This window comes from Bufo bufo, chromosome 4, assembly GCF_905171765.1.
Source record: "Bufo bufo chromosome 4, aBufBuf1.1, whole genome shotgun sequence".
NCBI lineage: Eukaryota > Metazoa > Chordata > Amphibia > Anura > Bufonidae > Bufo > Bufo bufo.
In genome coordinates this window covers 282,023,370-282,051,290 of record NC_053392.1, presented here as the reverse complement: position 1 = coordinate 282,051,290, position 27,921 = coordinate 282,023,370, and the positions used below count along the sequence as shown (strand labels likewise).

Genomic DNA, 27,921 nt, shown 5'->3' with positions numbered 1-27,921 from the left:
ATATATTCAACACTATGTCTATCCATAAAATCAGGAGTTTATTTCACATAACTAGGAACACATACAGGTTTACTAGTGCATTTTGAGATTTACAGCTTCTTAAAATCATACAAGTAGTGACATACCTGGATCCTTACAACACATGCAAATTATCTACTTTGGTATTATAATAACATCTGCAGTTCTGGGTATTTTCTTGACCAAAATACAGTCAAGTCACCACTACCTACTTTCAAAGTTGGTAGTGCGTAGCTCATGAAGGACGTTACGTGTCCCGAGCTGGCTTGGTGGGTATATAAGGTGTGCAATAGGCTGTCTGCACATAGATCGCATTTCTGTAATGGGTAAAGGGTCGATTTATCAGAGTTTCAAAAAGCGATGGATTACTGGTTTTTGGGACCAGGAAACTGCACAGTTTCAGAAAGGTTTGCTTGCTGCCGTGACCGGTTAAGAATAAGTGACATGGAAATTGCAAACCACTACAAGTATGTACCAATGATGTGAGAGGTGAACGTCAGCAACGAGGATGCATAAGGGAGGACCAACAGTGGAGCAGCCCATGTCACAATAGGCAAGAAGACTACCAGACGTGTGTCTAAAACAAAAGTTCAGAGAACCCTACTGCATATGGTGCTCCGAAGCAGATGGATGGTCATTGCACCTCTGCTAACGAAGTTGCATTGGCAGAAAAGGCTTATATTTTTGCGGTAGTATTGGAACTGGACTGTTAAACAAAACATGCAATGCAACAGCTCACTGCAGACCAAATAAAAGTACAAAATTGCATCATAATTGCAAATGCTATACTAATAAGTTAGAGATGCTTGGCAAATCGTTTTGTACAAAATTATTTGAGCCAGTCTGCCGCACGTCAAGGCGATCTCTAGTTCCTAACACTAAATTTTACCTGTTATGTGCCATGACGGCTACCATATAATTCAGAAAGTGCAGGTTCCACATGAGTGCTGGATCCGCCTGAATTTCTGTAATTTTTGGTGCCAAAATGGCCTCCATTATATCCACGGAAAGCAGTTATGAGCATGCCTATTGGAACTGGACCTCCACTGATTGGCAAAGGATTGCTTTCTCCAATGAGTCACATTTTCTGCTTTATTGAACAGATTGACTTGTCAGGCGAGAAACAGAAAAAACACAGTGCAACCATTGCTGGAAGAACACAAGCTGGTGGTGGCAGCGTTATGGTCTGGGGAATGTTACATAGATAATACAGTAGAAAAAAAAGACATAAGTCCATCAAGTTCAACCAAGGGATAGGTGGGGATGCGAATCCCAGAAGGAAGCAAGACTCAGATTTCTACACATTTTCATAAGCTTTAATGTCATTTACTTTTAAGAATTAATCGAAACCCTTTTTAAAACTGTCCATGGTTCTTGCTGTGACCACATCCTGCGGAAGTCTATTCCACAGATTTACAGTTCTTACAGTAAAGAATTTTTGACGCTTCTGGAGACTGAACTTTTTCTTCTCCAGCTGGAGGCAGTGCCCCCTTGTCTTTTGAGGGCATTTGACATGGAACAGTTCTTCACTGTATTTTTTGTATGGCCCATTTATATATTTGTATAGGTTAATCATGTATCCCCTTAGACGTCTCTTCTCAAGACTAAATACATTTAATTCTTTTAAATCTTTCTTCATAACAAGACCCTCCATTCCTCTTATCAGTTTAGTTGCTCTCCTTTGTACTTTTTCCAGCTGCAGAGCGTGCTTCCTATGGACTGGTGTCCAGAACTGAACTGCATATTCTAGATGAGGCAGCATCAACTCTTTGTAAAGTGGTAGTATTACATCCCTGCCCCGCAAGTCCATGCCTTGTTTAATGCCTGGCAATATCTGCTAGCCTTAGAAGCAGCTGATTGACATTGTATGCTGTTATTTAATCTACCAGGACACCCAAATCCTTCTCTATAAGCCCAGTGTTACATCCCCTAGGATATATGATGTACGGAGATTATTACTACCAAGAAGCATAACTTTAAATGTATCCACATTGAACCTCATTTGCCAAGTTGATGCCCAATCACTCAGAGACATCTTCCATAGACTGCACAGTACTACATAGCTTGGTGTCATCTGCAGAAATAGAAATGGTGCTATTAATCCAGTCCTTGATATCATTAATAAATACATCAAATAATAGATGACCCAGCACTGAACCTTGGGGTACACCATTTATAACCCGGACCATTCTGAATAGGAATCATTGACCACAACTCTCTGGACACGGTCCTTCAACCAGTTTTCAATCCAATTACAAACTATACTTTCCAAGCCTATAGACATTACTTTACCTATTAAAAGTCTATGAGTGACAGTATCAAAAGCCTTTAGAAAAATCCAGAAATACTACACCCACAGCCACCCCTCTGTCCAGGGTTCTACTCACCTTCTCATAAAAACAAATCAGGTTAGTCTAACTTCTGTTCTTGGTAAACCCATGTTGGTTATCACTTATAATATTTACAGTCAAATACTCCTGTATATAGTCCCTTAAAGGGGTTTTCCCACGACTAAAGTAAAAAATGAAAATCAGACATCATATAGTTCATGACAATCTCTTTCTAACAAAGCTAGAACCAGCCCTATACCTCACATGGATCCAGAGATCTCCCCATTCATTGCTCTACTGGATTTATATCAAGCTGACAGCTCAAGGGGAGTGTCTTTTCTGCTGCAGCTAAGGGGGAGTGTCTCAGCTCTCCCCATCATAGCTCAGGAGGCAGTTGAAGGATTAAAATGAGCATGTGCAGCCTTCTCCGTGAGCAGGTCAAAGAAATGAGAAAAAAAAAAACAAAAAAAAAACACTGCAGGTGGCGCTATACAAATAAATTTTATTGAATAACTCGGTGGCTGTGCTAACTTTTTAATTACATGCAATTACAAAAGTATTCAGATCCAGCTGATCCAATTGTAGAATATTTTTTGTGGGACAACCACTTTAACCCCTTTAGGACACAGCTTTATTTCACCTTAAGGACCAGGCAATTTTTTGCAAATCTGACCTGTGTCAATTTAAGTGCTGATAACTAGGGATGAGCGAACCCGAACTGTATAGTTCGGGTTCGTACCGAATTTTGGGGTGTCCGTGACACGGACTCGAACATTTTCGTAAAAGTCCGGGTTCGGTGTTCGGCGCTTTCTTGGCGCTTTTTGAAAGGGTGCAAAGCAGCCAATCAACAAGCATCAAACTACTTGCCCCAAGAGGCCATCACAGCCATGCCTACTATTGGCATGGCTGTGATTGGCCAGTGCAGCATGTGACCCAGCCTCTATATAAGCTTGGGTCACGTAGCGCTGCACGTCACTCTGCTGATACAAGTGTAGGGAGAGGTTGCAGCTGCGACGTTAGGGCGAGATTAGGCAGTGATTAACTCCTCCAAAAGACTTCATTCAGTGATCGATCTACAGCTGTGGATCATTGAACTGCTGCTATTCAATTGCTCACTGTTTTTAGGCTGCCCAGAGCGTTTTTCATTCACTTTTTTCTGGGTTGATCGGCGGCCATTTTGTGGCTTGTGGTGCGCCAGCACAAGCTGCCACCAAGTACATTTAACCATCAATAGTGTGGTTATTTTTTGCTATATCCTACATCAGGGTCAAGCTGTCATCAAGTGCATTTAACCATCAATAGTGTGGTTATTTTTTGGCCATATACTACATCAGGGGCAAGCTGAGCCTGTCACAAGTGCATTTAACCATCAATAGTGTGGTTATTTTTTAGCTATATCCTACATGAGGGTCAAGCTGTCATCAAGTGCATTTAACCATCAATAGTGTGGTTATTTTTTGGCTATATCCTACATCAGGGTCAAGCTGAGCCTGTCACAAAGTTATTCTCAATAACTTCACACACACACGCTACTGTGCAATTCCAAGTCTAATTCTGTGTGTAAACGTATACCTGTCACCCAGCGCCTAAAAAATAGGCCTCACATTTATATTCATCCAAATCGGTCATTACTGCTTTAGCTGGTCAAGTTATTTAGTGTCTGTCAAAGCACAGTTTTTGTTCTGTGTTGAAATACAATTCCCAATTTTGCAATTTTCTAAATTGGTGGTTTCTGCTGTATCAGGCCTACTTTAAATCTATCCCTAAAAGGGTATATTAGATTCAAGGTGCTGATAGGGTAATTCTCAATAAACTTCACACACACGCTACTGTGCAGATCCAAGTCTAATTCTGTCCATAAACGTATACCTGTCACCCAGCGCCTAAATAATAGGCCTCAAATTTATATTCAGCTAAATCTGTCATTACTGGTGTGCCTGTATTAGTGTAATACGGTACCTAAATAGATAGCCAGACAGTGTTAGGTTTCTGTAAAAAAAGGCCTGAATTTGAATTCAATACATTGGCCCGAATAATATTTTTCTTATTGTGGTGAACGGTAACAATGAGGAAAACATCTAGTAAGGGACGCGGACATGGTCGTGGTGGTGTCAGTGGACCCTCTGGTGCTGGGAGAGGACGTGGCCGTTCTGCCACAGCCACACGTCCTAGTGAACCAACTACCTCAGGTCCCAGTAGCCGCCAGAATTTACAGCCATATTTGGTGGGGCCCAATGCCGTTCTAAGGATGGTAAGGCCTGAGCAGGTACAGGCATTAGTCAATTGGGTGGCCGACAGTGGATCCAGCACGTTCACATTATCTCCCACCCAGTCTTCTGCAGAAAGCGCACAGATGGCGCATGAAAACCAAGCCCATCAGTCTGTCAAATCACCCCCATGCATATCAGGGAAACTGTCTGAGCCTCAAGTTATGCAGCAGTCTCTTATGCTGTTTGAAGACTCTGCTGGCAGGGATTCCCAAGGGCATCCACCTAGACCTTCCTCAGCGGTGGAAGACATAGAATGCACTAACGTACAACCACTTATGTTTCCTGATGATGAGGACATGGGAATACCACCTCAGCACGTCTCTGATGATGACGAAACACAGGTTCCAACTGCTGCGTCTTTCTGCAGTGTGCAGACTGAACAGGAGATCAGAGATGAAGACGATGCAGGGGACGATGAGGTCCTAGACCCCACATGGAATGAAGGTCGTGCCACTGACTTTCACAGTTCGGAGGAAGAGGCAGTGGTGAGACCGAGCCAACAGCGGAGCAAAAGACAAAGAGGGAGCAGTGAGCAAAAGCAGAACACCCGCCGCCAAGAGACTCCGCCTGCTACTGACCGCCGCCATCTGGGACCGAGCACCCCAAAGGCAGCTTCAAGGAGTTCCCTGGCATGGCACTTCTTCAAAAAATGTGTTGACGACAAGACCCGAGTGGTTTGCACGCTGTGCCATCAGAGCCTGAAGCGAGGCATTAACATTCTGAACCTTAGCACAACCTGCATGACCAGGCACCTGCATGCAAAGCATGAACTGCAGTGGAGTAAACACCTTAAAAACAAGGAACTCACTCAGGCTCCCCCTGCTACCTCTTCTGCTGCTGCCGCCTCGGCCTCTTCCTCCGCCTCTGGAGGAACGTTGGCACCTGCCGCCCAGCAAACATGGGATGTACCACCAAAACCACCACCTGCGTCACCAAGCATCTCAACCATGTCACACGGCAGCGTTCAGCTCTCCATCTCACAAACATTTGAGAGAAAGCGTAAATTCCCACCTAGCCACCCTCGATCCCTGGCCCTGAATGCCAGCATTTCTAAACTACTGGCCTATGAAATGCTGTAATTTAGGCTGGTGGACACAGGCAGCTTCAAACAGCTCATGTCGCTTGCTGTTCCACAGTATGTTGTTCCTAGCCGGCACTACTTCTCCAAGAGAGCCGTGCCTTCCCTGCACAACCAAGTATCCGATAAAATCAAGTGTGCACTGCGCAACGCCATCTGTGGCAAGGTCCACCTAACCACAGATACGTGGACCAGTAAGCACGGTCAGGGACGCTATATCTCCCTAACTGCACACTGGGTAAATGTAGTGGCGGCTGGGCCCCAGGCGGAGAGCTGTTTGGCGCACGTCCTTCCGCCGCCAAGGATCGCAGGGCAACATTCTTTGCCTCCTGTCTCCTCCTCCTCCTCCTCCTCAGCTTCCTCCTCCTCTTTTTCCACCTGCTCATCCAGTCAGCCACACACCTTCACCACCAACTTCAGCACAGCCCAGGGTAAACGTCAGCAGGCCATTCTGAAACTCATATGTTTGGGGGACAGGCCCCACACCGCACAGGAGTTGTGGCGGGGTATAGAACAACAGACCGACGAGTGGTTGCTGCCGGTGAGCCTCAAGCCCGGCCTGGTGGTGTGCGATAATGGGCGAAATCTCGTTGCAGCTCTGGGACTAGCTGATTTGACGCACATCCCTTGCCTGGCGCATGTGCTGAATTTGGTGGTGCAGAAGTTCATTCGCAACTACCCCGACATGTCAGAGCTGCTGCATAAAGTGCGGGCCGTCTGTTCTCGCTTCCGGAGTTCACATCCTGCCGCTGCTCGCCTGTCTGCGCTACAGCGTAACTTCGGCCTTCCCGCTCACCGTCTCATATGCAACGTGCCCACCAGGTGGAACTCCACCTTGCACATGCTGGACAGACTGCGAGCAGCAGCTGGCCATAGTGGAGTTTCAGCTGCAGCACGCACGGGTCAGTCGCACTGCGGATCAGCCCCACTTCACCACCAATGACTGGGCCTCCATGCGAGACCTGTGTGCCCTGTTGCGCTGTTTCGAGTACTCCACCAACATGGCCAGTGGCGATGACGCAGTTATCAGCGTTACAATACCACTTCTATGTCTCCTTGAGAAAACACTTAGGGCGATGATGGAAGAGGAGGTGGCCCAGAGGAGGAGGAGGAAGAGGAGTCATTTTTAGCACTTTCAGGCCAGTCTCTTCGAAGTGACTCAGAGGGAGGTTTTTTGCAACACCAGAGGCCAGATACAAATGTGGCCAGACAGGGCCCACTACTGGAGGACGAGGAGGTGGAGGAGGATGAGGATGAAGCATGTTCACAGCGGGGTGGCACCCAACGCAGCTCAGGCCCATCACTGGTGCGTGGCTGGGGGGAAACGCAGGACGATGATGATACGCCTCCCACAGAGGACAGCTTGTCCTTACCTCTGGGCAGCCTGGCACACATGAGCGACTACATGCTGCAGTGCCTGCGCAACGACAGCAGAGTTGCCCACATTTTAACGTGTGCGGACTACTGGGTTGCCACCCTGCTGGATCCCCGGTACAAAGACAGTGTGCCCACCTTACTTCCTGCACTGGAGCGTGATAGTAAGATGCGCGAGTACAAGCGCACGTTGGTAGACGCGCTACTGAGAGCATTCCTAAATGTCACAGGGGAACAAGTGGAAGCCCAAGGCGGAGGCAGAGGAGGAGCAAGAGGTCGCCAACACAGCTGTGTCACGGCCAGCTCCTCTGAGGGCAGGGTTAGCATGGCAGAGATGTGGAAAAGTTTTGTCACCACGCCACAGCTAACTGCACCACCACCTGATACGGAACGTGTTAGCAGGAGGTAACATTTCAATAACATGGTGGAACAGTACCTGTGCACAACCCTCCACGTACTGACTGATGGGTCGGCCCCATTCAACTTCTGGGTCTCCAAATTGTCCACGTGGCCAGAGCTAGCCTTTTATGCCTTGGAGGTGCTGGCCTGCCCGGCGGCCAGTGTTTTGTCTGAACGTGTATTCAGCATGGCAGGGGGCCTTATTACAGACAAACGCAGCCCCTGTCTACAGCCAATGTGGACAAGCTGACGTTCATAAAAATGAACCAGGCATGGATCCCACAGGACCTGTCCATCCCTTGTGCAGATTAGACATTAACTACCTCCCCTTAACCATATATTCTTGTACTCCAGGGCACTTCCTCATTCAATCCTATTTTTATTTTCATTTTACCATTATATTGCGGGGCAACCCAAAGTTGAATGAACCTCTCCTCTGCCTGGGTGCCGGGGCCTAAAAATATCTGACAGTGGCCTGTTCCAGTGGTGGGTGACATGAAGCCTGATTCTCTGCTATGACATGAAGCCTGATTCTCTGCTATGACATGAAGCCTGATTCTCTGCTATGACATGAAGACCGATTCTCTGCTATGACATGAAGACTGATTCTCTGCTGACATGAAGCCAGATTCTATGTTATGGGACCTCTCTCCAATTGATATTGGTTAATTTTTATTTATTTTATTTAAATTAATTTCCCTATCCACATTTGTTTGCAGGGGATTTAACTACATTTTGCTGCCTTTTGCAGCCCTCTAGCCCTTTCCTGGGCTGTTTTACAGCCTTTTTAGTGCCGAAAAGTTCGGGTCCCCATTGACTTCAATGGGGTTCGGGACGAAGTTCGGGTCGGGTTCGGATCCTGAACCCGAACATTTCCGGGAAGTTCGGCCGAACTTCTCGAACCCGAAAATGTTCGCTCAACTCTACTGATAACTTTAAAACGCTTTGACTTATCCAGGCCATTCTGAGATTGTTTTTTCATCACATATTGTACTTCATGACACTGGTAAAATGAAGTAAAAAAAATACCAAATTTACCCCAATTTTTTTTTAAAGGGTTTCTATCACTTTGTATCACATAATTAGCTGTCAGACACTAGCGATCTGCTAGTGTCTGCTCTGGCCAACCATCCTACTATAATCGCTTGTGGGGCAGCGGTTTTGCTAAAAAACGAACTTTTATAAATATGCTAATGAGCCTCTAGGTGCTATGTGGGCGTCATTAGCAACTAGAGGCTCCGTCTACCTTCATAAACAGCAGCCGCCGCCCAGCGCGTCCCTCCAGCCCGCCCATGTCCTCCTCCGTGTGACGCAGCGGACGAATTCTCGCGCATGCAAATTTCCAAGTTTCAATTTCTCTACTTCTATAATACATAGTAATACCTCCAAAAATTGTTATTAATTTACATTCCCCATATGTCTACTTCATGTTTGGATAATTTTGGGAATGATATTTTATATTTTGGGGATGTTACAAGGCTTAGAAGTTTAGAAGCAAATCTTGAAATTTTTCAGAAATTTTCAAAAACCCAATTTTTAGGAACCAGTTCAGGTCTGAAGTCACTGTTAGGCTTACATAATAGAAACCACCCCAAAATGACCCCATTCTAGAAACTACACCCCTCAAGCTATTCAAAACTGATTTTACAAATGTCGTTAACCCTTTAAATGTTCCACAAAAGTTAATGGCAAATGGAGATAAAATTTCAGAATTTAGATTTTTTGGCAAATTTTCCCTTTTAATCTATTTTTTCCAGTAACAGAGCAAGGGTTAACAGCCAAACAAAACAATATTTATTGCCCCGATTCTGTAGTTTGCAGAAACACCCCATATGTGGCCATAAACTACTATACGGGCACACAGTAGGGCGTAGAGGGAAAGGTGCGCCATATGGTTTTTGGAAGGCAGATTTTGCTGGACTGGTTTATTTACACCATGTCCCATTTGAAGCCCCCCTGATGCACCCCTAGAGTAGAAACTCCATAAAAGTGACCCATCTAAGAAACTACACCCCTCAAGGTATTCAAAACTGATTTTACGAACTTTGTTAACCCTTTAGGTGTTGCACAAGAGTTATTGGCAAATGGGGATGAAATTTGAGAATTAAAATTTTTTGCCAAATGTTCCATTTTAACCCATTTTTTCCACTAACAAAGCAAGTGTTAACAGCCAAACAAGACTGTATCTTTATGGCCCCGACTCTGTCGTTTACAGAAACCCCCCATATGTGGTCGTACACTACTGTACGGCCATGCGGCGGGGCGTAGAGGGAAAGGAGCGCCGTGTGGTTTTTGGAGGGCTGATTTTTATGGACCGGTTTATTTACACAGTGTCCTGTTTCAACCCCCCTGGAGTAGAAACTCCCTAAAAGTGACCCCATTTTGGAAACTACGGGATAAGATGGCGGTTTTGTTGGGACTATTTTTAGGGTACATATGATTTTTGGTTGCTCTATATGACATTTTTGTGAGGTAAGGTTACCAAAAATGGAAATTCAGAAATTTCTTCTCCATTTGCCATTAACTGTTGAGAAACACCTAAAGGGTTAATAAAGTTTGTAAAATCAGTTTTGAATACCTTGAGGGGTGTAGTTTCTTAGATGGGGTCACTTTTAGGGAGTTTCTACTCTAGGGGTGCATCAGGGGGGCTTCAAAAGGGACATAAAAAAAGCCATCAAAATCGGCCTTCCAGAAACCATGTCTGTCCTTTCCTTTTGCGCCCTGCCTTTTAGTGATACAGCAGTTTACGACCACAAATGTGGCGTTTCTGTAAACTGCAGTATTAGGGTAATAAATATTAAGTTTTGTTTGGTTGTTAACCCTTGCTTTGTTACCGGAAAAAACGTATTGAAATGAAAAAAAGTGCCAGAAATAGCTGTTTTGGCACAGTTTTTAATTTTTTTTAATTTTTTTGTTTTAGTGTTAATCTGGGGGGTTAGGTCATGTTTTTTTTTTTTATAGAGGAGATTCTTACAGACGCGGCGATACCTAATAAGCCTACTTTTTTTTACAATTATTTAGGTTTTAGACTATATTATCCTTTTTGATACAAATTTTTTTATTTTTTTTATCTCTAAAGTCAGTCATTTTTTATTTATTTTTTTAGCAGATTATTTTATGTAGGGGCTCATTTTTTGCGGGATGAGAGGATGGTTTTATTGGCACTATTTTGGGGGCTATATGACTTTTTGATCGCTTCCTATTAAACTTTTTGTTATGTAAGGTGACAAAAAAAAAAGTGTTAATCTGGGGGGTTAGGTCATGGGTTATTTTTATAGAGGAGATTATTACCGACGCGGAGATACCTAATTTGTATACTTTTTTAAAATTATTTTAGTTTTTACAATTTTTTTTGGTGTCTCAAGTCTGAGAACCATAGTTTTTTTTTATCCGATTGTCAGTGGCTAAATTGGGATATAAATTTAGTACTCCATGGAAGTGTGGTACTCCCTGACGCAACCAATAATGGAGAGGCCCGGATGATCGGGGCACGTGTCACACTGAGTGGTGGTGTCCTTCCGTATCCCCTCCTGTGACACACTCTGCAACTTTTTTGGGTCCGTCCCTTCTTTCCAGTATGGGGGACCACACCTGGAAAGTGTTGGCCAGGGACGATCCGGGCGCCTTCAGTTCCCGAGGTACTCCGGCCTGCTCTTTCCCGGTCCAAAAAGATCAGGGCCTTGAGGACTGCCTCATAGAACTGAAGGAATGTCCCTGTTTTGCCAGCGCTCCGGGACAGCACAAAAAGCGTTGTACAAGGCAACTTGTACCAAGTAGACCGCAACTGTTTTGTACCATGCCCGGGTTTTGAGCATGGCATTATATGGCTTGAGGACATGATCAGAGAGATCAACTCTTCCCATATACCGATTGTAGTCGACGATACAATCGGGCTTGAGGACCGTTGCCGCGGTACCTCACACAGGGACAGGGGTGATGCCGTTACCATGAATTGTGGACAGTACAAGGACATCCCTCTTGTCCTTATATCTGACCAGCAACAGGTTTCCAGTGGTAAGGGCACGGGTCTCACTCCTGGGGATAGGTACCTGGAGGGGGTGGGCAGGGAGGCAGTGTTGATTTTTCCGCACGGTCCCACAAGCGGACGTGGATCTGGCGGCGAGGGACTGGAACTAGTATAAAGGTTATATACGTACAGGTGGTAACCCTTATCTAGCAGTGGGTGCATAAGGTCCCACACAAGTTTCCCGCTAACACCCAGAGTGGGGGGACATTCTGGGGGTTGAATACGGGAATCTGAATAATGCAGGCATTTCCGGATGGCCTCAAACCAAGAGCATGTCATGGCCGTACTGTAAAGTGGGGTTTGGTAGAGGACGTCCCCACTCCAGTAATGCCTGACACTGGGTTTTTTGACTAGGCCCATATGCAGCACGAGGCCCCAAAATGTCCTCATCTCGGCTGCACTGGCCGGCGTCCAGCCACCGGGCCTAGCCAAAAAGGATCTCAGGTGTAGAGCAACGAACTGTTGGGCGTACAGGTTCGTCTTCTCCACCATTAGATTTACCAGTTGGTCACTGAAAAAATTACTAAAAAAGGTCATATTCAGTGAAGCCCACTGTGGAAATCTGGATTCCTGGTTGGCCTACAAAAATCAGGAATCACGGGCTCAAATCGCTCTGGGGTACACCAGACAAGTTCACCGGCAGGGGGCTCCGGTGGATTTAACTGGTGGGCCGGAAAACTAGTACGAGCACCAGAGCTGCTCATACTAGGGTGGGCCACAGGGTCCCTAACATGGCGGTCCCCTTGCTCCGCCGCCTTGGGGGCTCATCATCGTGGATGACAACAGGAAAGTGGGGTCATCCTCGTCCTCACTGATACTCTCAGACTCGGAGGCAAGCTGGGCGTATGCCTCCTCGGCCGAGAACATCCGAGTGTGTGTGGGCACGGGTGTTCGCAGACTTATCCCTAAAACTAACAGAAAAAAAAAAACGACTAATTAACTAAAAAGGGCAAAAAATGTGAAAAAAATTAAAATGAAAAAAATAAAAAATAATAATAATTTCAAAACCGCTGATCAACCGTCCGATGTTGATCAGTGGTGGGGTGTGCAATGCGCGCTGTGCTGTGGACCCCAGACACCCTACTTAGGGTGATGCAATCAAACTTTGTTTCCACTAGCTTTCCCTTTTATATCCCTGCCTAGCCCAACCTTTCCCTAATTACCTGGCTGATCAGATGGGGGGTGCTGGGGCACAAATTGGGTCCTGGGGCAAGGATGGGTGCTGGGACACAGATTGGGTTGAGATCCACACGTGCAGGCAGCGCTCCACTCTCCTCTGCTCCCCGGACACAAAAGGAGGAGGAGAGGAGCGCTGCCAATATTTGAATCTCCCGCCCACCAACCAATCAGAGGCAATCCTGAGAGGTGATGTCACATCACCTCTCAGGATCGCAGGATGGTGATTGGTGGTGTAAAAAATAAATAAATAAATAAATAAATAAAAACCACACCACCGATCACCATCCTGTTCCGGGTTATCGGGTCCTCAGAGACCCGAATAACCCGGAAACGCAGCAAACCGCAGGTCTGAATTGACCTGCGGTTTGCTGCGATCGGCGACATGGGGGGGGGCCCATCTAGCCAAGGTGCCTGCTCAATGATTTGAGCAGGCACCAGGTTCCGATCACCGCCTGCTAGGCGGTGCTGATCGGAACTATACATGACGTACTGGTAAGTCATGTGTCCTTAAGTACCAGGACAACATGCCGTACCGGTACGTTATGTGTCCTGAAGAGGTTAAGAGTCCTTCAAACATTTTTCCCACAACAGGAGTTAAGCTAACTGGTCTATAATTACCTGTGGAGGACTTAGATCCTTTTTTGAATATGGGAACCACATTTGCCTTGCGCCAATCACTTGGCACTGTACCAGTTCTTAGAGCATCTTTAAAAATTATAAACAGGAGCACCTCAATGACTGAACTGAGCTCTTTAAGAATTTGGGTCTTTGGTATTGTCGCGTCCGTAACAACCTGCTCTATAAAATTAGCTCATGATCTAACCGGTCAGATGAACGTTGTAAATAACAAAACAAAAACAGTGCCAAAACAGCTATTTTTTTTTGTTACCTTGCCTCACAAAAAGTGTAATCTGGAGCAACTAAAAATCATCTGTACCCTAAAATAGAACCAACAAACTGCCACCTTATCCCATAGTTTCCAAAATAGGGTCACTTTTTTGTAGTTTCTACTCTAGGGTGCATCAGGGGGTCTTCAAATGTGACATGGCAAGTTAAAATTATCCCAGTGAAATCTGCCCTTCAAACACCATATGGCGTTCCTTTCCTTCTGCGCCCTGCCGTGTGCCCGTACAGCAGTTTACGACCACATATGAGGTGTTTCTGTAAACTACAGAATCAGGGTAATAAATATTAAGCTTAGTTTGGCTGTTAATCCTTGCTTTGTTAGCAGAAAAAAATTATTAAGATGGAAAATCTGCCCAAAAAAGTGAAATTCTTAAAATTTTATCTCCATTTTCCATTAATTCTTGTGGAACACCTAAAGGGTTAACAAAGTTTTTAAAATGAGTTTTGAATACTTTGAGGGGTGTAGTTTCTAAAATAGGGTCACTTTTTGAAGTTTCTACTCTAGGGGTGCATCAGGGTGGCTTCAAATGGGACATGGTGTCCAGCAAAATCTGCCTTCTAAAAACCATATGGCGTTCCTTTCCTTCCGCGCCCTGCCGTGTGCACGTACAGCAGTTTACGACCACATATGGGGCGTTTCTGTAAACTACAGAATCAGGGCAATAAATATTGAGTTTAGTTTGGCTGTTAATCATTGCTTTGTTAGCGGAAAAAAAAAAATTAAAATGTAAAATCTGCCCAAAAAAGTGAAATTCTGAAATTTCATCCCCATTTTCCATTAATTCTTGTTTGTAAAATCAGCTTTGAGGGAAAAGGGGGGGGTAGTTTCTAAAATGGGGTCATTTTGGGGTGATTTCTATTATGTAAGCCTCACAAAGTGACTTCAGACCTGAACTGGTCCTTAAGTGGGTTTTGGAAATTTTCTAAAGACACAAATAAACTTTGTGTGGTCCCAGGAATATAAAATGAGCAGCAGTACCCAAACGTCGGAGTAAGTCCCTTCTCCAATAAAATCCCCCCCCAAAAAAAAAAAAAAAATACATACATATGGGTCCGCGCTAAACTTGAATGGGGAGAGTTTCACAAACAGGCAGTCTTCACGGAGATTTCGCAGCTTCACAGATGCATCCCCGTTATATGGTCTCGATATCAACCAGCAAAGCGACTTCCTTCAAGAGGAACAGATCATAGTGCAATACCCGAATCTTTTTTTTTTAAAAAGGTATAATCTATTGTACTTACAATAAAACAACTTGCATATAGCGTATAAACTTGCCCGACCCGGGTTTCAACTTCGCTTCGTCTGGGGCATCACAATCAAATCCACCCGAACTCGGATTTAAATAGTCCCCGATCACATGAGCTTAGGATAACATGTCATTTCAGGTTTACCAGAATAAAAATTAATACAAAAATCACAATGTTCTCATATAAAAAATTAGAATGCCCGTGGCATATTATTCAAACACTTACAGCGATAAATACAGAAATCACTGTCACAAACCACACTGGCATCGAGTAGCATATACACATGCTCTAAAGCAACAGCATGATCGTGAATCCGCCAGTTAGTGCCCTGTACTCAGAGTGCATACCAATATTCCGGTTCGGGCGGTGGGCAGTACAGTGCCTTGCCCTATGTGAATATTAAAATATATGTATATAAAGGATATGGAAATCTAAAACCTCTACAGCTACCTTAAAACACCTAATATATCCATTACCTTATACCATCTATAACCCCCACCCTCTACCATTCAAGGAGGAAGCCTATGAGTACTATAATGGTAACCTAATGGAATGATGTTATATTAATCCATACCGAGAGCTTTCATGTCCCATTTAATATTGAGGCCTTTGGGATGTAGCGTATTTAATTCATAAATCCACTGTGTATCCCTCCTATTTATTTGTTTCACCGCATCCCCCCCCCCCTTCTCCAGTTCTTGTGTACGTGTTCAACCCCCACAAATTTCAGTCCTGCAGGATTTTTTTGGTGAACTTTTTCTAAAATGTGCTGATACACTATGGGTTTCAAGACCTCTTTTTAGGTTTCCAATATGTTCACCGATTCTAATTTTAAGTTTCCTTAGTGCTCTGCCCACATATTGTAACCTGCAGGGGCACTCTAGCACATAAATTACCCCTGCAGACTCACAAGATAGGTGTCCTCTCACTCTCATTTCTTTTTGGCTGGAACACGAAAATATTACATTTTGTGTCCTGAATTTCTTATCTGCCATCGATCTATTTTTGCAGCCGGAACAGAAACCACACCACACAAAATTGTTCTGGGTGGTGGCCTTAGTCTTTTTCTTCAAACACCCCTGTACTATTTTAGTGCGCACAGTGGGGGCCCTTCTGAAGATAAACTGTGGTTTCTCCGGGATCATTGAGCCAATAACTGCATCATTTCTCAGGACTCTCCAATTTCTCTGGATAATTTGTTTAATCCAGGTACATAGGGCTGAATATGTGGTTTTAAACGCCCATTTGTATTTGTCAGTATTTTTATTTCTATTATCCTTTTTAGCATTATTGTTCTCGCCAAATGCCCTTCTCTGTTCTTCTAGCGACTCCTCATTATATCCCTTTTCTCTGAACCTATTTAGAATGATAGTACTGTGCACCTGTTTGTGAAACACTCCCCATTCAAGTTTAGCGCGGACCCATATGTATGTACTCTTTTGGAAATTTTCAAGATTTGCTTCTAAACTTAAGCCTTCTAAAGTCCCCAAAAAATAAAATGGTATTCAAAACATGATCCAAACATGAAGTAGACGTATAGGAAATGTAAAGTAATAACTATTATATGAGGTATCATTATCTGTTTAAGGCTACTTTCGCTAGGTGCGGATCCGTCTGGCATCTGCACAGACGGATCCGCACCTATAAATGCAAACAATGGTATCCGTTCAGTGCGGATCCGTCTGCATAACAGCTTTTTTAGATCTGAGTTTTCACGATCGTGAAAACTCAGATCCGACAGTATATTCTAACACAGAGGCGTTCTTATGGTGATGGGGACGCTTCAAGTTAGAATATACACTGCTCAAAAAAATTAAGGGAACACAAAAATAACACATCCTAGATCTGAGTTAATTAAATATTTTTCTGAAATACTTTGTTCTTTACATAGTTGAATGTGCTGACAACAAAATCACAAAAAAAAAATAATGGAAATCAAATTTTCAACCCATGGAGGTCTGGATTTGGAGTCACACTCAAAATTAAAGTGGAAAAACACACTACAGGCTGATCCAACTTTGATGTAATGTCCTTAAAACAAGTCAAAATGAGGCTCAGTAGTGTGTGTGGCCTCCACGTGCCTGTATGACCTCCCTACAACGCCTGTGCATGCTCCTGATGAGGTGGCGGACGGTCTCCTGAGGGATCTCCTCCCAGACCTGGACTAAAGCATCTGCCAACTCCTGGACAGTCTGTGGTGCAACGTGACGTTGGTGGATAGAGCGAGACATGATGTCCCAGATGTGCTCAATTGGATTCAGGTCAGGGGAACGGGCGGGCCAGTCCATAGCATCAATGCCTTTGTCTTGCAGGAACTGCTGACACACTCCAGCCACATGAGGTCTAGCATTGTCTTGCATTAGGAGGAACCCAGGGCCAACCGCACCAGCATATGGTCTCACAAGGGGTCTGAGGATCTCATCTCGGTACCTAATGGCAGTCAGGCTACCTCTGGTGAGCACATGGAGGGCTGTGCGGCCCTCCAAAGAAATGTCACCCCACACCATTACTGACCCAATGCCAAACCGGTCATGCTGGAGGATGTTGCAGGCAGCAGAACGTTCTCCACGGCGTCTCCAGACTCGTCACGTCTGTCACATGTGCTCAGTGTGAACCTGCTTTCATCTGTGAAGAGCACAGGGCGCCAGTGGCGAATTTGCCAATCTTGGTGTTCTCTGGCAAATGCCAAACGTCCTGCACGGTGTTGGGCTGTAAGCACAACCCCCACCTGTGGACGTCGGTCCCTCATATCACCCTCATGGAGTCAGTTTCTGACCGTTTGAGCAGACACATGCACATTTGTGGCCTGCTGGAGGTCATTTTGCAGGGCTCTGGCAGTGCTCCTCCTGTTCCTCCTTGCACAAAGGCGGAGGTAGCGGTCCTGCTGCTGGGTTGTTGCCCTCCTACGGCCTCCTCCACGTCTCCTGATGTACTGGCCTGTCTCCTGGTAGCGCCTCCATGCTCTGGACACTACGCTGACAGACACAGCAAACCTTCTTGCCACAGCTCGCATTGATGTGCCATCCTGGATAATCTGCACTACCTGAGCCACTTGTGTGGGTTGTAGACTCCCTCTCATGCTACCACTAGAGTGAAAGCACCGTCAGCATTCAAAAGTGACCAAAACATCAGCCAGAAAGCATAGGAACTGAGAAGTGGTCTGTGGTCACCAGCTGCAGAACCACTCCTTTATTGGGGGTGTCTTGCTAATTGCCTATAATTTACACCTGTTGTCTATCCCATTTGTACAACAGCATGTGAAATTGATTGTCACTCAGTGTTGCTTCATAAGTGGACAGTTTTATTTCACAGAAGTGTGATTGACTTGGAGTTACATTGTGTTGTTTAAGTGTTCCCTTTATTTTTTTGAGCAGTGTACTAAGAACTGTGTACATAACTGCCCCCTGATCTCTTACAGGGGTCTGTGATCTGCACAATTAACCCCTCCGGTGCGGCACCTGAGGGGTTAATTGTGCGGATCACAGCCCCCTGTAAGAGAACGGGTGCTGCCAGGCAGGGGGAAGTTATGTACACAGTTCTTAGTATATTCTAACTTGAAGCGTCCCCATCACTATGTGTTAAAATATACTGTCGGATCTGAGTTTTCACGATCTAACTCAAATCCGATGGCATATTCTAACAGAGGCGTTCCCATGGTGATGGGGACGCTTCAAGTTAAAATATACCATCGGATTGGAGAAAACTCTGATCAGATGGTATATTAATAGGGACTCCTGACTTTACATTGAAAGTCAATGGGGGACGGATCCGTTTACAATTGCACCAATATTGTGTCAATGTAAACGGCTCTGTCCCCATTGACTTACATTGTAAGTCAGGACGGATCCGTTCGGCTCAGCACCGCCAGGCGGACACCAAAACGCTGCAAGCAGTGTTTTGGTGTCCGCCTCCAGAGCGGAATGGAGCCAAACTGATGCATTCTGAATGGATCCGCATCCATTCGGAATGCATTGGGGCTAAACTGATCCGTTTGGGGCCGCTTGTGAGAGCCTTGAAACGGCTCTCACAGGCGGACCCTGAAACGCCAGTGTGAAAGTAGCCTTAAAAGCAGAGAAAATGAAATTTGGAAAGATGCTAATTTTTCTACATTTTGATTCAAATTTACCACTGTCATGATGTACAATATGTGACGAGAAAACAATCTCAGAATGGCTTGGATAAGTAAAAGCGTTTTAAAAAGTTATCACCACATAAAGTGACACGACAGATTTTTGCAAATCTGACTGGTCCTTAAGGTGAAAAATGGCCTGGTCCTTAAGGGGTTAACAGCCCAGTCATGCGAAGAATCCAACCATGTCTCAGCCACACCAACTATATCTATGTGTTCTTCTAGTACCATAGCCTCCAGCTCCCCTATTTTGCTAGCTAGACTTCTGGCATTTGTGAAAATACATTTTAAATTACTATTCTCCTCCAGCCATCTAACCATTTCTTCCACCAGGGCAGGTGCACCCTCCCCATTAAGGTGCAGCCCATCCCTACTGTAAAGCCTGTAACCAACAGAGAAGTCGGCCCAGTTCTCCATGAACCCAAACCCTTTCTTCCTGCACCAGCTTCTAAGCCACTTATTTAACTCTCTAAGCTCCCGTTGTCTCTCTGGTGACGCTCGTGGCACTGGTAGTATTTCTGAAAACACTACCTTGGAGGTCCTGGACTTGAGCTTCTCTCCTAGTTCCCCAACATGGCAGGATGCGCTGAGTGAAGCTCCGCAACAGCCCGTGCTTTGCTACCCTAACTCCCTGCATTACCGGACTTGATGGAGCTCAAGATCTGGGTGTCTGGGTGTCTCTCACGCAGACACCTCCCGGTCTCGTATGGACCGATTTTTAGTTACGATGGGGAGCAGAAACAAGCAGAAGGGACCACCGAAGGCCACCAGATCGCAGTCTGTGGCGCGAAGCATGGCGGATCGCGCCCTCCAGTTGGTCCTTACAGAGATGCCGCTGCTACAATCAGAAGAGGACCCTGGAGTAGAATCTGATCAGCCAGAGGACTTTGCTGTAGATTACAAGCAACTGGCTCTAGGAGGTGGCGGCGCGCATCCTTCCTGATCTACAGGAGTCTCTCTCCACTACGGTCTTGGCCTCCCTGTCACAGATTCACCAAGACCTGGCAGAACATGGCTGCCGCCTAGATGAAGCAGAGGGGAGAATTACCTCACCAGAGGAAGACCAGACCCACTACAGCTCCGAATGCTCCAGACTCCAACAAGAAAACAAAAGAATCTTGCTAAAATTGGATGATTTGGAGAATCGTTCACGAAGGAATAATCTGTGGTTAGTGGGTATAGCTGAGACAATACCCCTGCATGAGCTGGTAAAGTTATGTGAGCAAGAACTTCCTCAGGCACTGAATTTACCTGCCCATTGCAAAGTGGAGAGGGCTCACAGAATCGGGCAGGCGCCGTTGCCGGCAGGGAGACAAGACCGGGATTCATCAGCTCATGCGGCTCTCAAATAGAGGGCGAGACAGGTGATAGTGCATTATCTCGACTACTCAGAAAAAGCAGCCAGTCTCAGAGCCTGCAAAAGTAGCAAGACACCCTTGATGTTAAGGGGCTCTCGAGCTCTTCTATTCGAAGATTTCTCAGCAGAGGTGACTAGACGAAGACGGGAATTCTCTTCACTCTGCTCGGATCTATACAGTGCTCAAGTGAAATTCACCCTACTCTACCCCACGACCTTACGAGTTCACAATGCGGAGGGATCTGTTGCTACATACCAAAATCCTCAAGAAGCTAGGAGCGCCTTGCATCACATACTTCGCAAAGAGGGAGAACGTTCTCCGTGCTACAACATCCGAAGACGAGCATCCCCATGGCGCAAAGGTCAGTGCATAACTGAAACCGGTTATGCCACATAACTCTGTCAGAGTCAGAGGAACAGTGAGTACCAGTATATATGTCTGGAAATGTCCGTTCTGACTCGGTCAAAGTTCATCCCGGGACTGGGTCGTCGGGGGCGTGATCTTGTGTTCGCTCCGCTCACTGTATCCAGACTTGTTCGTTTTGGATTAATGAAGCCTCTGATGCATCCTTTCACATCGACACAGGGCTACTTGCGGACTAATGATTTTGTTCATTGTCTCAGCGCGACAAAGATTCGCGCTATAATGCTGTGTTGGGAAGAAGTGAGGTCTAAGCATTATAATGTTGGGTTATTAGCGTTACTGGGGAAGGAGGGTGGATAGGGGGGATTGAGTTTTTTGGGGGATTAGGTGTTTTTCATCTCAGATATTGGAGGTCACTGTTTAGTCTCTGGAATCAGACAGATACGGAAGATGTCCATTTCAAAAGCGCAATTATGACTAAAATTGTCACGTGGAACGTGAAGGGATTAAAGTCCCTGCACAAGAGAATCATGGTCCTGAGACATTTGAAACGCCTACACACAGACGTTGCTTTGCTCCAGGAGACTAATTTGCCAAGATCCGACTTTCATTGTATGCGACGTCTGTCGGTAGGTCAGGTCCTTGGTTCTCCAGCAGATGGATCCAGGAAAGGGGGGTTCTGCCTTTGATACATAGACGTTTACAGTGCAAAATTGTAAATAGCAAAGAGGATAACGAGGGCAGACTCCTTCAATTACACACAGAAACCTTAAGCATCTATAACGTCTATGGACCAAATGAGAGCAACACTATTTTTTTGATAACCTATGTAACCTGGTCATGCAAGATACAACACCACATTGTTTGGTATCAGGGGACATGAATACGGTTATGTCCTTCTCAGAGGATAGGCAAAGCGATGCAAAACAACAGCCTAGACCTAGATATAGGGATGCAATATTGAGTAGAGTTGCGGCTGACCTACACATGCACGATATTTGGAGATCCACCCATCCAGAAGAAAGGGAATTTACCCATTTTTCTAACCCCACAACTCCTGGTCATCATAAGGAAGGATCTGTAATATATGTTGATCCGAAACATGTTGATGATATGAGCCTGATGTTTGGTTTTTAAGCACGTTTCCTAATAAAACACGCACTGCGAGGTGAAGCTGGACAATATTTTTTTGCCACAACTCCTGGTCACGTCTTGACTATTTCTTGGTTACCGACTCTATACTGCAGCGCACTATATCAGCGGAAATAGGAGATTTAGTCATTTCGGATCACTCCCCGGTGATCATAGAAATCACAGATTCAGTGCCGAGGGGAAGCGATTTCCTCTGGAGGTTCCCATCAGATTTAGTATCCAATGAAAATGTTGTAGAGCTGTTGAATCCCTGGTGGTTAGAATATTGGGAGGAAAACTCCCCCACGAGTGAATCCCAGTTGGTTTGGAGAGCAGGTAAAGCTGTGCTAAGAGGCAGGATACTGGCATATATTGCCAACTGGAGGAAAAAATGTGAAATTACGAGAACTTACAGAGGTGCTTAGGAAATCTTACACACAACATTTATTACACCCCTCCGCATCCACCAAAACAAGTTGGGTAGAGGCTAAAAATGCATATGACAGTTGGCTTAAGAGGAGAGAGGAATTAGAAGGTAAAAAGAAGGAAGCGAAATACTACAAATATGGTAACAAAGCGGGAAGACTTTTGGCCTCCCTAGCGAAAGGCTTAAAGCCTTCTACTCAAAAAGCAGCGTTGAGAGATAATTGGGGTTCTATTAGGGGTGGGCGATATGGCCTAAAATCTATATTGCGATATAATTTTAAGCATGTGCTATATATATTGCGATATATTGTTTTCTATATTGGGGGGGGGGGGGGGGTTTAAACTTTTTTTTTTTACTTTTTATTTAATAACTATTAGCCTCCTTAAAGAGGACCTTTCACTACTCTACAAACTAAAAACTAACTATATCAGTGGGCAGAGCGGCGCCCAGGGGTCCCCCTGCACTTACTAGTATGTCTGGGCGCCGCTCCGTTCGCCCGGTATAGGCTCCGGTGTCTGCGCTCCCTCTGACTGATTTTTTGTATGAGGCGTGTCCCTTGCTGCAGCGCTGGCCAATCGCAGCGCACAGCTCATAGCCAGGCTATGAGCTGTGCGCTGCGATTGGCCAGCGCTGCAACAAGGGACACGCCTCATACAAGAAATCACTCCAGTACAACAGAGGGAGCGCAGACACCGGAGCCTATACCGGGCGAACGGAGCGGCGCCCAGACATACTAGTAAGTGCAGGGGGACCCCTGGGCGCCGCTCTGCCCACTGATATAGTTAGTTTTTAGTATGTAGAGTAGTGAAAGGTCCTCTTTAAGGGCTAGAACCCATGTCATATTCCCCCTAATAGAGCTCTATTAGGGTGAATAGGACTTTACACTCTCCCTGCTGCCCTGTGCACACAACAGCAGGGAGCTGACCATGACAGCCAGCCTCTCATGTGCCCCCCCCCCCAGCCTCTCATGTGCCCCCCCCCAGCCACTCATGTGCCCCCCCCCCCAGCCTCTCATGTGCCCCCCCCCCCCCAGCCACTCATGTGCCCCCCCCCCCAGCCTCTCATGTGCCCCCCCCCCAGCCTCTCATGTGCCCCCTCTGGTAACTCAAACCCACCCCCCTCCCTCCCCAGTATTAATCATTGGTGGCAGATCCGATCGGAGTCCCAGCAGTGTAATGCTGGGGCTCCGATCGGTTACCATGGCAGCCAGGACGCTAACTGAAGTCCTGGCTGCGATGGTATGTTAGTGAGCAGCATTATACTCACGTGCGCCGTGGCCGCCGGGCGCTCCTTCTCATAGGTCTGTGCGGCGCATTGCTAATGCTATAAGCATTAGCAATCCGCCACACAGACAGAAGGAGCGCCCGCCGGCCACGGCGCACGTGAGTATAATGCTGCTCACTAACATACCATCGCAGCCAGGACTTCAGTAGCGTGACTCCTGGCTGCCATGGTAACCGATCGGAGTCCCAGCATTACACTGCTGGGACTCCGATCGGAACTGCCCACTGCCACTAATGATGGGGGGGGGGAGGGGGACCCTATGGGATATGGCCGGCACATTCATTGGTGGTGCAATGGCCACAGTCCCTCCCCTCCTCCTCCTACTCTGTCCTCATTGGTGTTCAGCGGCAGCCGCGCACAGTGGGGGAGGGAGGGACTCCCTCCTTCTCCCTCCACTGTGCCGGCCGGCTCATCAGGAGAAAATGGTGCGCGCAGAGAGAGCGATCATATCGCGGTCCGGCGACATGGCGAAATCCATATCGTGGCCCAAATTTATATCGCATATCGCCTATACCGCCCACCCCTATGTTCACAAGACCCAAACAAATAGTGGATATCTTTAAGAAGTTTTATGCTGATCTTTATACATCCACGGTGAGCCCTGAAATCCAGGGAAAATCGTGGCTGGACAGTTTGTCATTGCCGACGGTCTCCCAGGAGGAGTTAGATATTTTAAAACAAACCTATCACTGTGGAGGGGGTTCAGAGGGCGATTATAAACTCTATTAATGGGAAGGCACCGGGACCGGACGGGTTTACCAATGAGTTTTGTAAAGCATTAGCCCCTCAGATCGCCCCAGTACTTACATCTCTATATAATCAAATCCTGCAAGGACAAGAAATACCTCAGGATATAAATACGGCATACATAAAAGTTTTACCGAAGGAGGTTAAGGATTGTACTCTGCCCTCATCGTATCGCCCGATATCCCTGATTAATAATGACCTAAAATATATATCCAAAATATTAGCTGACAGGTTGGCCACTTTTCTGCCTCGACTTATCTCCTGTGTGTGTCTCCTATATGATATATTTAACTGACATTTTTTATCGTAACAACCAACGATTTATACAGGAAAATCATGACTATTAACAAGGTTGCCCAAACTTTAGCATCCCACTGTATATAGAGTTTTGATGTATTCCCTAAAGGATCCTTCAAACGCCATCACATCTAACACTCCCTCAAGTAGGTTTTGTTCAAGGCAGATCAGCGGTATATAAAATCCGCAAGGTCTTGGCAGTGCTAGATGACATCAAGATAAACCCACATCGTCATCAATCTCCAGCTTTGCTCGCCATTGACGCGGAGAAAGCATTTGATAATGTGAGCTGGAGATGGTTGAATGAAGTGTTAGATGTGATGGGATTTGAAGGATCCTTTAGGGAATACATCAAAACTCTATATACAGTGGGATGCTAAAGTTTGGGCAACCTTGTTAACCACCTCAGCCCCCAGTGCTTAAACACCCTGAAAGACCAGGCCACTTTTTACACTTCTGACCTACACTACTTTCACCGTTTATTGCTCGGTCATGCAACTTACCACCCAAATGAATTTTACCTCCTTTTCTTCTCACTAATAGAGCTTTCATTTGGTGGTATTTCATTGCTGCTGACATTTTTACTTTTTTTGTTATTAATCGAAATTTAACGATTTTTTTTGCAAAAAAATGACATTTTTCACTTTCAGTTGTAAAATTTTGCAAAAAAAAAAACGAGATCCATATATAAATTTTGCTCTAAATTTATTGTTCTACAGGTCTTTGATAAAAAAAAAATGTTTGGGTAAAAAAAAAATGCTTTGGGTAAAAGTTATAGCGTTTACAAACTATGGTACAAAAATGTGAATTTCCGCTTTTTGAAGCAGCTCTGACTTTCTGAGCACCTGTCATGTTTCCTGAGGTTCTACAATGGCCAGACAGTACAAACACCCCACAAATGACCCCATTTCGGAAAGTACACACCCTAAGGTATTCGCTGATGGGCATAGTGAGTTCATAGAACTTTTTATTTTTTGTCACAAGTTAGCGGAAAATGATGATTTTTTTTTTTTTTCTTACAAAGTCTCATATTCCACTAACTTGTGACAAAAAATAAAAAGTTCTATGAACTCACTATGCCCATCACGAAATACCTTGGGGTCTCTTCTTTCCAAAATGGGGTCACTTGTGGGGTAGTTATACTGCCCTGGCATTCTAGGGGCCCAAATGTGTGGTAAGGAGTTTGAAATCAAATTCTGTAAAAAATGACCTGTGAAATCCGAAAGGTGCTCTTTGGAATATGGGCCCCTTTGCCCACCTAGGCTGCAAAAAAGTGTCACACATCTGGTATCTTTGTATTCAGGAGAAGTTGAGGAATGTGTTTTGGGGTGTCATTTTACATATACCCATGCTGGGTGAGATAAATATCTTGGTCAAATGCCAACTTTGTATAAAAAAATGGGAAAAGTTGTCTTTTGCCAAGATATTTCTCTCACCCAGCATGGGTATATGTAAAATGACACCCCAAAACACATTCCCCAACTTCTCCTGAGTACGGAGATACCAGATGTGTGACACTTTTTTGCAGCCTAGGTGGGCAAAGGGGCCCACATTCCAAAGAGCACCTTTCGCATTTCATAGGTCATTTTTTACAGAATTTGATTTCAAACTCCTTACCACACATTTGGGCCCCTAGAATGCCAGGGCAGTATAACTACCCCACAAGTGACCCCATTTTGGAAAGAAGAGACCCCAAGGTATTCGCTGATGGGCATAGTGAGTTCATGGAAGTTTTTATTTTTTGTCACAAGTTAGTGGAATATGAGACTTTTTTTTTTTTTTTTTTTTATACAAAATCAGCATTTTCCACTAACTTGTGACAAAAAATAAAAAATTCTAGGAACTCGCCATGCCCCTCACGGAATACCTTGGGGTGTCTTATTTCCAAAATGGGGTCACTTGTGGGGTAGTTATACTGCCCTGGCATTTTCCAGGGGCCCTAATGTGTGGTAAGTAGGTAAATGACCTGTGAAATCCTAAAGGTGCTCTTTGGAATATGGGCCCCTTTGCCCACCTAGGCTGCAAAAAAGTGTCACACATGTGGTATCGCCGTATTCAGGAGAAGTTGGGGAATGTGTTTTGGGGTGTCATTTTACATATACCCTTGCTGGGTGAGAGAAATATCTTGGCAAAAGACAACTTTTCCCATTTTTTTATACAAAGTTGGCATTTGACCAAGATATTTCTCTCACCCAGCATGGGTATATGTAAAATGACACCCCAAAACACATTCCCCAACTTCTCCTGAGTACGGCGATACCAGATGTGTGACACTTTTTTGCAGCCTAGATGCGCAAAAGGTGCCCAAATTCCTTTTAGGAGGGCATTTTTAGACATTTGGATACCAGACTTCTTCTCACGCTTTGGGGCCCCTAGAATGCCAGGGCAGTATAAATACCCCACATGTGACCCCATTTTGGAAAGAAGACACCCCAAGGTATTCAATGAGGGGCATGGCGAGTTCATAGAAATTATTTTTTTTTGGCACAAGTTAGCGGAAATTGATATTTTTCATTTTTTTCTCACAAAGTCTCCCGTTCCGCTAACTTGGGACAAAAATTTCAATCTTTCATGGACTCAATATGCCCCTCACGGAATACCTGGGGGTGTCTTCTTTCCGAAATGGGGTCACATGTGGGGTATTTATACTGCCCTGGCATTCTAGGGGCCCTAAAGCGTGAGAAGAAGTCTGGAATATAAATGTCTAAAAAATTTTACGCATTTGGATTCCGTGAGGGGTATGGTGAGTTCATGTGAGATTTTATTTTTTGACACAAGTTAGTGGAATATGAGACTTTGTAAGAAAAAAAAAAAATAATTCCGCTAACTTGGGCCAAAAAAAATGTCTGAATGGAGCCTTACAGAGGGTGATCAATGACAGGGGGGTGATCAATGACAGGGGGAGTGATCAATGACAGGGGGAGTGATCAATGACAGGGGGAGTGATCAATGACAGGGGGGTGATCAGGGAGTCTATATGGGGTGATTACCACAGTCATTGATCACCCCCCCTGGAAGGCTCCAGGGAGACGCCTGTATGTGTTTTGCGGATCCGATCCATCTATCAGTGGATCCGTAAAAATCATGCGGACATCTGAATGGAGCTTTACAGGGGGTTGATCAATGACAGGGGTGTAATCAATGACAGGGGGGTGATCAGCGAGTCTATATGGGGTGATAACCACAGTCATTGATCACGCCCCTGTAAGGCTTCAGACGTCCGTATGCGTTTTGCGGATCCGATCCATCTATCAGTGCATCCGTAAAAATCATGCGGACATCTGAATGGAGCTTTACAGGGGGGTAATCAATGACAGGGGGGTAATCAATGACAGGGGGGTGATCAGGGAGTCTAT

The 27,921-nt window shown here is 45.3% G+C and overlaps 1 protein-coding gene across 2 annotated transcripts in view; it reads right to left on the bottom strand.

Moving 5' to 3' along the window:
- OGFRL1 (opioid growth factor receptor like 1) overlaps positions 1-27,921 on the bottom strand; it is an 86,804-nt gene that overhangs the window by 13,490 nt on the left and 45,393 nt on the right. The gene's annotated exons all lie outside the window — the stretch shown is intronic.